This window comes from Rhinoraja longicauda, chromosome 15, assembly GCF_053455715.1.
Source record: "Rhinoraja longicauda isolate Sanriku21f chromosome 15, sRhiLon1.1, whole genome shotgun sequence".
In the NCBI taxonomy this organism is placed as follows: Eukaryota; Metazoa; Chordata; class Chondrichthyes; order Rajiformes; family Arhynchobatidae; genus Rhinoraja; species Rhinoraja longicauda.
Window position 1 is genome coordinate 32,409,616 of NC_135967.1, and position 9,700 is coordinate 32,419,315.

Sequence of the window (9,700 nt, forward strand, 5' to 3'; positions counted from 1 at the left end):
ATCACAGTGCCATTTGTCCACCAGAAATGGGCGGACAGCCATTGCAGTCTGCCAGTTGGACTCCCAAAAGTCAATATTGAGACCATTGTTTCCATTGTACAAGAACTTGGATCATTTCGTTAACACCAAGGACAACACATGTCTACCCGTGACAATGGCAACATAGCGGCATGTTTGGTACAGAAAGGAAATGTGAAAATAGTAGTTTATTATGTCTAATTTAGTTTAGAGGTACATTGTGGAAACAGGCCCTTCGGCCCAACATGTCCACACCGACCAGCGATCCCCGTATGCTCGCACTAACCTACACACTAGCACAAAGCCAAAATAACCCACTTCTTTGGAGTGTGGGAGGAAACATGTACATATTTGGAGAGTGGGAGGAAACCTGTACGTCTTTGGAGTGTGGGAGGAAACCAGAGCCCCAGAGGAAAACCCACGCAGTCACAAGGGGCACGTACAAACCCCGTACAGACAGCACCCAAAGTCAGGATCAGACCCGGGTTTCTGGCACTGTAAGGTAGCAACACGACTGCTGCGCCGCTGTGCTGCCCATTATGTCCACAATATCTCGTTTGCACCCTCTCAAGATTATGTCTTTATAATTTAGATTGCAGATCTTCTTGCAGTGTAATAATGTATCATTTATTAGCAAGTAGCTTCATTGCCTCGGAAGTAGGGATGATATTATAAATCCATGAGCAATTTTCCGTGCATCCTCAGATCTTACAAGGGCTAACATGAAGCCAACTTTGTTCAGCCAGTGCTGTTGGCAAGGCCCAACAAATTACTCTCACCAGCAAGCAGTGAGTGGTGCTAATGTTACTGGATGCACTGCAATTGGACAGCCATTCCAAAGTTAGGCCACATCACCTTTAAGAATAAATTGTGGTGTCTCTTTTTATATTGATTTTTCACTCTTTTTAAAATACATGTAATTAGTACCATTGGGTACAATCATTAAAATTAAATGACTGTGACTCACTGTAGCAACAAATCTGAGGAAGAGGGAATTGCACCTCGAACGAAGCAGACTTTTAAAAATCCTTTTGCCGTCCATGAAAATCACGAATTATTCACATTATAAACAATTGGTGCAAATCAACATAATCTGCCAGTATTTAATGATGGAGGAAAACAGATATTCTAGTTATTCACAAAATGCTGGAGTAACTCAGCAGGTCAGGCAGCATCTCGGGAGAGAAGGAATGGGAGAGAAGATATTCTAGTCTTTGTTTTAGTAATGAACATTTCATCCTCTCTCCCCTCTCCATCATTATTAGATCTCCCAAGGTCAGTTTCAGAAAAAAGCTCTCTGTTCGTTAGTAACTTAAGAAGGTTTTATCACCTTATCTGGCTCCACCCACTTTGCCCAGTGAAATAGCCTCAGTCTAACATATTATCTGATGCAATGTTTTCCTTAAATCTCCTGATATCTTTTTATTTTTAAATTTTTTATTGGAGATAGGTACATCTTTACAGTCATACATTTTTAAATTGATAATATTGTCAATTATTATTATATTGTCTCCAATACCTTTTGCCCCCTTTTTTTTTAAAACTAGATAGAACTAAAGAAATAGATGAAGTAAAGAAAGAAAAGAGAGAGAAGCAAAATAAAAACAAAAACAAAAACAAATTATAAAGATAAGGAAAAAGTTAGTTAAAGAAGAATGGAAAAATTTATTAAAATAACAAAAACTTCATTCGAGATATATACGTACATTTCAAAGTATAGCATTTCATCCATTCTTTAGTCCGAGTGCTAGTCAGGTTCCTGTGCTGAACCATTCTGACCCTTTAAGTAATCAATAAAAGGAGACCATATTCCAATGAATAATTCCTGTTTGTCCAACAGGGAAAATCTGATTCTTTCCACGTTTAAGGTCTCCGTCATTTCTATAATCCACATTTTGATTGTGGGGACCGTAGGGCCTTTCCAAAATTTTAGAATTAATTTTTTTCCCGTTATTAAACTATAATCCATAAAGTTTCTTTGTATTGTTCTAAATGTTTGATTTAATTCTAATATTCCGAGTATAATTAATTTTGGATCTGGGTCCAATTGTGTGCTGGTTACTTTAGATATTATGCTAAAAATATTTACCCAGAATTTTTTAATTTTTATACAGTTTGCGAACATATGAAATAATGTAGCTTCTAAATGTTGACATTTATCACATTTAGGTGAGATATGTTGGAAAATTTTATGTAGTTTTGTTTTTGAATAGTGTAACCTATGTATTACTTTAAATTGTATTAGAGAATGTCTGGCGTTTAGTGAACACTGATGTATATGTTGCAAACTTTCTTCCCAAGTATCTTTCGTAATTACTTGGTTTAATTCTTTTTCCCATTTTTGTCTGTATAAGTCCATGGAGGGAATGTCACTGTCTAATAAGATATTATATATATAAGATATTAATTTTTCTGTATTAGGATGTTTGTTCCAACATTCATCAAGAATTTCTGAATTTCTAATTCGAAAATTTTGGGAGTTCGATTTTACATAATCTCTAAGTTGAAGATATCTGAAATAATCATTTCCACGAAGACCATAAGTCTGTTGCAACTCCTGAAATGTCAGAAAGGTGCCTTCCTTATAAAGTTGTCCCATATTTTTAATTCCATAATCCTTCCATTGTGTAAAATCTCCTGATATCTTTGTCACCAATAAATGTATAGACCCTTGTCCACTGTCTCCTTGGCTTTATCGTTCATCCATCCCCACTAAACCTCGCCCCACCTTATTCTTTCCCACTCCAGAATGCTTGCCCTTTATTTCACCCCATGCCTCCATTCCTCAGCCTCCTTGTCACCCTTATTCTCCTATCCTCTCTTCCCCATATTCAGATGCCAATAGACAATAGACAATAGACAATAGGTGCAGGAGTAGGCCATTCGGCCCTTCGAGCCAGCACCACCATTCAATGTGATCATGGCTGATCATTCTCAATCGGTACCCCATTCCTGCCTTCTCCCCATACCCCCTGACTCTGCTATCCTCAAGAGCTCTATCTAGCTCTCTCTTGAATGCATTCAGAGAATTGGCCTCCACTGCCTTCTGAGGCAGAGAATTCCACAGATTCACAACTCTCTGACTGAAAATGTTTTTCCTCATCTCCGTTCTAAATGGCCTACCCTTTATTTTTAAACTGTGGCCCCTGGTTCTAGACTCCCCCAACATTGGGAACGTTTCCTGCCTCTAACGTGTCAAACCCCTTAATAATCTTATATGATTCGATAAGATCCCCTCTCATCCTTCTAGATTCCAGTGTATACAAGCCTAGTCGCTCCAGTCTTTCAACATATGACAGTCCCGCCATTCCGGGAATTAACCTAGTAAACCTACGCTACACGTCCTCAATAGCAAGAATATCCTTCCTCAAATTTGGAGATCAAAACTGCACACAGTACTCTAGGTGCGGTCTCACTAGGGCCCGGTACAACTGCAGAAGGACCTCTTTGCTCCTATACTCAACTCCTCTTGTTATGGCCAACATTCCATTGGCTTTCTTCACTGCCTGCTGTACCTGCATGTGACTGATGCACTAGGACACCCAGATCTCGTTGTATATCCCCTTTTCCTAATTTGACACCATTCAGATAATAATCTGCCTTCCTATTCTTACCACCAAAGTGGATAACCTCATACTTATCCACATTAAACTGCATCTGCCATGCATCCGCCCACTCACACAACCTGTCCAAATCACCCAGCAACCTCATGGCATCTTCCTCACAGTTCACACTGTCACCCAGCTTTGCGTCATCTGCAAATTTGCTAATAGTCCTTTTAATCCCTTCATCCAAGTCATTAATGCATATTGTAAATAGCTGCGGTCCCAGCACCGAGCCTTGCGATACCCCACTAGAATGCCTGCCATTCTGAAAGGGTCCCATTTATCCCCACTCTTTGCTTTCTGTCTGCCAACCAATTTTCTATCCATGTCAGTACCCGACCCCCAATACCATGTGCCCTAATTTTGCCCACTAATCTCCTATGTGGGACCTTGTCGAAGGCTTTCTGAAAGTCAAGGTACACCACATCCACCGGCCCTCCCCTGTCAATTTTCCTAGTTACATCCTCAAAAAATTCCAGAAGATTAGTCAAGCATGATTTCCCCTTCGTAAATCCATGCTGACCCGGAACGATCCTGTTACTGCTATCCAAATGCTCCGCAATTTCGTCTTTTATAATTAACTCCAGCATCTTCCCCACCACTACTGTCAGACTAACTGGTCTATAATTACCCGTTTTCTCTCGCCCTCCTTTCTTAATAAGTGGGATAACATTAGCTACCCTCCAATCCACAGGAACTGATCCTGAATCTATAGAACATTGGAAAATGATCACCAATGCGTCCACGATTTCTAGAGCCACCTCCTTAAGTACCCTGGGATGCATACCATCAGGTCCTGGGGATTTATCAGCCTTCAGTCCCATCAGTCTACCCAAAACCATTTCTTGCCTAATGTGAATTTCCTTCAGTTCCTCCGTCACCCTAGGATCTCTGGCCACTAGAACATCTGGGAGATTGTTTGTATCTTCCTTAGTGAAGGCAGATCCAAAGTACCGGTTCAACTCGTCTGCCATTTCCTTGTTCCCCATAATAAATTCCCCTGCTTCTGTCTTCAAGGGACCCACAATTGCCTTGACTTTTTTTTCCTCTTCACATACCTAAAAAAGCTTTTACTATCCTCCTTTATATTATTGGCTAGCTTACCCTCATACCTAATCTTTTCTCCCCGTATTGCCTTTTTAGTTATCTTCTGTTGCTCTTTAAAAGAGTCCCAATCCTCTGGCTTTCCACTCTTCTTTGCTATGTTATACTTCTTCTCTTTTATTTTTATGCTGTCCTTGACTTCCCTTGTCAGCCATGGGTGCGTCTTACTCCCCTTAGAATCTTTCCTCAACTTTGGGATAAATTGATCCTGCAACTTCTGCATTATTCCCAGGAATACCTGCCATTGCTGTCCCACCATCTTCCCTGCTAGGGCCTCTTTCCAGTCAAATCTGGCCAGCTCCTGCCTCATGCCTCTGTAATCCTCTTTGCTATACTGTAATACTGACACTTCCGATTTTCCCTTCTCCCTCTCAATTTGTAGAGTAAAACTTATCATATTATGATCACTGCCTCCCAATGGCTCTTTTACCTTGAGTCCCCTTATCAGATCAGGTTCATTACACAACACTAAATCCAGAATTGCCTTCTCCCTGGTAGGCTCCAGCACAAGCTGTTCTAAGAATCCATCTCGGAGGCACTCCACAAACTCCCTTTCCTGGGGTCCAGTACCAACCTGATTTTCCCAGTCTACCTGCATGTTGAAATCTCCCATAACCACCGTAGCATTACATTTGCGACATGCCAATTTTAGCTCTTGATTCAACTTGCACCCTATGTCGAGGCTACTGTTTGGGGGCCTGTTGATAACTCCCATTAGGGTCTTTTTACACTTACAATTCCTCATTTCTAACCATACTGATTCTACATCTCCTGATTCTATGTCACCCCTTGAAAGGGAGTAAATATCATTTCTTACCAATGCCTCCTTCCATCCATTCACCAAGGTTCCATCCTCTTTCCCTTTAATGTCTTACATTTCCCTTGTTTTGTCTTTTCCATTCACCAGCCCTGAGAAAAATCTCAGCAACAGTCTGTGGTTTATTTGATGCAGTTAGTTGATACCTGGACTGGCCCCATGTCAATTGATGCTGCCTGAGTGACTCTTCTTGAACACACTCCTGGGTCCTGGTGACTGCACTCTCTGGAACAGGGAGTGACAATGACAATGGGACTAGCCGGGATTCAGCCTATCGGAGAAAAAGAGCATTGGAAGGTTAAGGCATCAACCTAACTGATGGTCTGAAGAAGGGTCTTGACCCGAAACATCACCTATTCCTTTTCTCCAGAGATGCTGCCTGACCCGTTGAGTTACTCCTGTATTTTGTGCCTATCTTCAGTGTAAACCAGCATATGCAGTTCCTTCCTACACATAACTTATGGATTGTTGGGCCAAAATCCAGCCACACTGCATGTTCTGAAACATTGAACCCTACACTGGTCATCTCTAAGCATGAGATATACCACCAGTTGTCTCCACAAAATGGTCCAAATACACTCGCAGGATAGGCAAAGCAATATCAAAGTCATGCCCCTGCCAATATCCCCAGCAATGAGTCTCTAACTGCCTTGGATTTAGCTGCCTCCGAATAACCAGACCATGTGATTTACTTGCTAAACATCAGATTCCTATGTTGAAGCATTCAACTCCCAGCTTCAGCGCAGGAATCAATTACCAGGAAGACAGAGGAAATGCTTCAAGATATTCTCAAAACCTCTGTGGGAAAATATGTAACATTCTCACTGACTCATAGGAATCCCTGGCCCATGGCAGGTTGGGGAAGGAGCATGGAGAAAGTAGAACTCAAGACCTTTCATCAGGAGAACTTGAAAACCCAGTGAAAACAGCAGAAGGAACATCAAACCTCCTACACTACACATTTACCCTTCCTTTCTATCAGCTTTAGCCCCATCTGTGGTCAAGTCTGCTGGTCCACTTTGCCTTAACTAATCACCCCAGAACCTACAGAACTGGAATTAAAGTAAGTCATCCCCAATTCTGAGAGACTCCCAAAAAAGATGGTCTAATAAATAAATGTGTTCAAAGAAAATGAAAAGAAAATCTCCTAATATCTTTCATGTCCCAACAATCATTTTCTTTGGATACTTAATCCATTATGTAGGAGGTGAATCTTGGGGACTGGAGAATTCAGGCTAATCTTGAAAGGTTTTCAGATTTATGAGGTCAGAGTATTTTGTCGAATCATCCAACACGGAGACAAGCACTTTCGGCCCGTCTCATCAATGCTGACCCGAAATGCCATGGTCTTCCTCAGCAAAGTATTCCCAGTATAGCTCACCCTTACAAAGCAAAGGGGACATGTTTCTATAGTTTACATCAGTGTTGTTTCTCAGCAAGACTGATGATTGATTGCCAATTTTCACCTATATTACGTTCAATTTTTATACTTTAGAATGTCATACAATGCAAGATGGTTTGTGAGGCAAAAGGCTAGCGTAGATAGTTTCCATCCACATCCATGGTAACAAAAGTAATGGGCTAGAAATGGTAAACATCCATTGAAGCAGACCAGTGTGCAAGGTTTACTTCTGCCTCTGATGTGAACAAGGCCCAAGACATTAATATATTGTAATTAATATATACTAGAAAAGGATGGACCCGTTGGGCCAAAACCTCTCCTGCATTGGTCTAGCACCCTCCCCTCCCCCACTCCCCACCTCCCCATCTTATCCTCCCCCCCCACCGTTTGCACCATCGCAAAGTCGAAATATCGTAAGTCGAAGCATCGTACGTCGGGGAGCATCTGTATGAGATCAACGTCCCCAACTGCGCAGGTGCGGACCCGTTGGGTTCCCATTGTGACGTTGAACACGGAGGTAATATTACGCAGGTTCGGCTGACAGGCAGGGCAAGTTGAAAAGGGATTTATTAAAGTTTAAAAAGTGATTTTTATAGTTTATAAAGCGAATAAATTTAAAAATATAACAACCATTTGAACTGCAGGCCTATGGTGAATAAGGTAGGCCTAAAATTGTTGCATTATCATGTACCGTTTTGGCTGTATTTTAGGTACATACAATTAAACTAACAAAGCAACAAACAAACAAACAAGATGAGAGTTTGAGTAATTTACTAGACTGACGTGGACCCGTTGAGTCCAAATCTCTCCTGCGGGCCACTCCTGGGGCAACCCTCTCCAACTGACGATGCACGTTGCTGGGCAGGGAGTGTCCCCCATGGCCATGGGCGGGTAAGGGGGGACAGGGAAGGGGAGAGGGTGCCACTCACCTCGGCCCCGTCGCCAGAACTGCAGCCAGAGTGAGCCATGGACCCAAAGCCTCTCCTGCATTGGTCGAGCACCCTCCTCTCCCCCACTCCCCCCCACTCACACACTCACCCACTCCATCCCCCCTCACCCCCCATCCTCCCCTCCCCCAACCCACAACCTCCCACTACCCCCCTCCCCATCCCCATTCCCCCCTTCCCCACCCTTATTCCCCCCCCACCCTTCCTCCCCACCCCCACTCCCCCTCCCCTCCTCCCCACATCCCCACCCCCACTCACCCCTCCCCTCCCCCTCCCCTTCCCCCCCCCCCCTCACCACCCCCACTCACCCACCCCTCGACATCAACAGGCCCCAACTCTGTAGGTGCGGACCCGTTTGTTCTGCACACATAGGGAAGTACTTTAAATAGATCTCCCCCCACTCGGGCGACACGTAGGTATTACATGAACGGGCCCCAAGTGTGCATCCCTCATTGTGACGTCACTCGCTGAACATGGCAAGCAATTGGGTTAATAAGGTGATTTTTAAACCTTAAAATCTCTCTAACTTTAAAAATATAAGACCAATTTGAATGAAACTTGGATGAAAGTGTCCCCAGAAAAATGGTGAATAAGGTAGTCATAAAATTGTTGTGCTATCGTGTGTGTATGGGTGAAAACTACACACACAAATGGAAGAAAAAAGTGCACAAGAAACGCAGGCACAACGGGACAAACAAACACAACGGGACAAACAAGATGAGAGTTTTAGTAATGTATCGCTAGACAGACAGACAGACAGACAGACAGACAGACAGTCAGACAGACAGACAGACAGACAGACAGACAGACAGACAGACAGACAGACAGACAGACAGACAGACAGACAGACAGACAGACAGACAGACAGACAGACAGATAGATAGATAGATAGATAGATAGATAGATAGATAGATAGATAGATAGATAGATAGATAGATAGATAGATAGATAGATAGATAGATAGATAGATAGATAGATAGATAGATAGATAGATAGATAGATAGATAGATAGATAGATAGATAGATAGATAGATAGATAGATAGATAGATAGATAGAAGAATAGATTTGGACTTGCACACACAATAATGTGCAGTGGGGTTGAGTTGAGGTGGGGAGGGGGATTACTGGGGGAAGGGGGGGGAGAAATGATTGGGATAGACACAGGAAGATGTGTGGTATAGGAAGGGATCACGTGGGAGTTTGCTGTGGAAATTGCTAGAGAAGACAGGTTGAAGAATCCTGCATCAACAGTTTGTTAATTTTCAAGAATATTTTGATTTTTGGAAGCCAACCATTTCAATCCCAGCACATACAGTTTCTCTGGACAGTATCACATGCCCAATCATCTCCAGCAGCATGGTCAATGATCTATTTTTATTCCATCATAAGGTTGGAGGTGGATGTGTTTCTGATGACTTCACAAAGTGCAGTTCCATTCATAACTCCCTAGATAGTAAAGCAGCTTGTGGCTGCATTCAAAATTGGGTTGATAATTGTCAAGGTACATTTCCACGTCTCAAGTGCCAATTAATAATATTCTCAAACAATTGTGATTCTATCCTCTCCAGTAGTTTTCCTACCATTGTTGCGAGGCTCATTGGCCTATAATTCCCCAGATTATTTCAGATTCCCTTCTTAAATAAAGGAACAGCATTATCAACATGTCTGAAGAAGGGTCTCCACCTGAAATGTCACCCATTCCTTCTCTCCGGAGATACTGCCTGTCCCGCTGAGTTACTCCAGCATTTTGTGTCTATCTCAGCATTATCTACTCTCCAGTACTCTGGAACCTTGCTTCTGACTAGA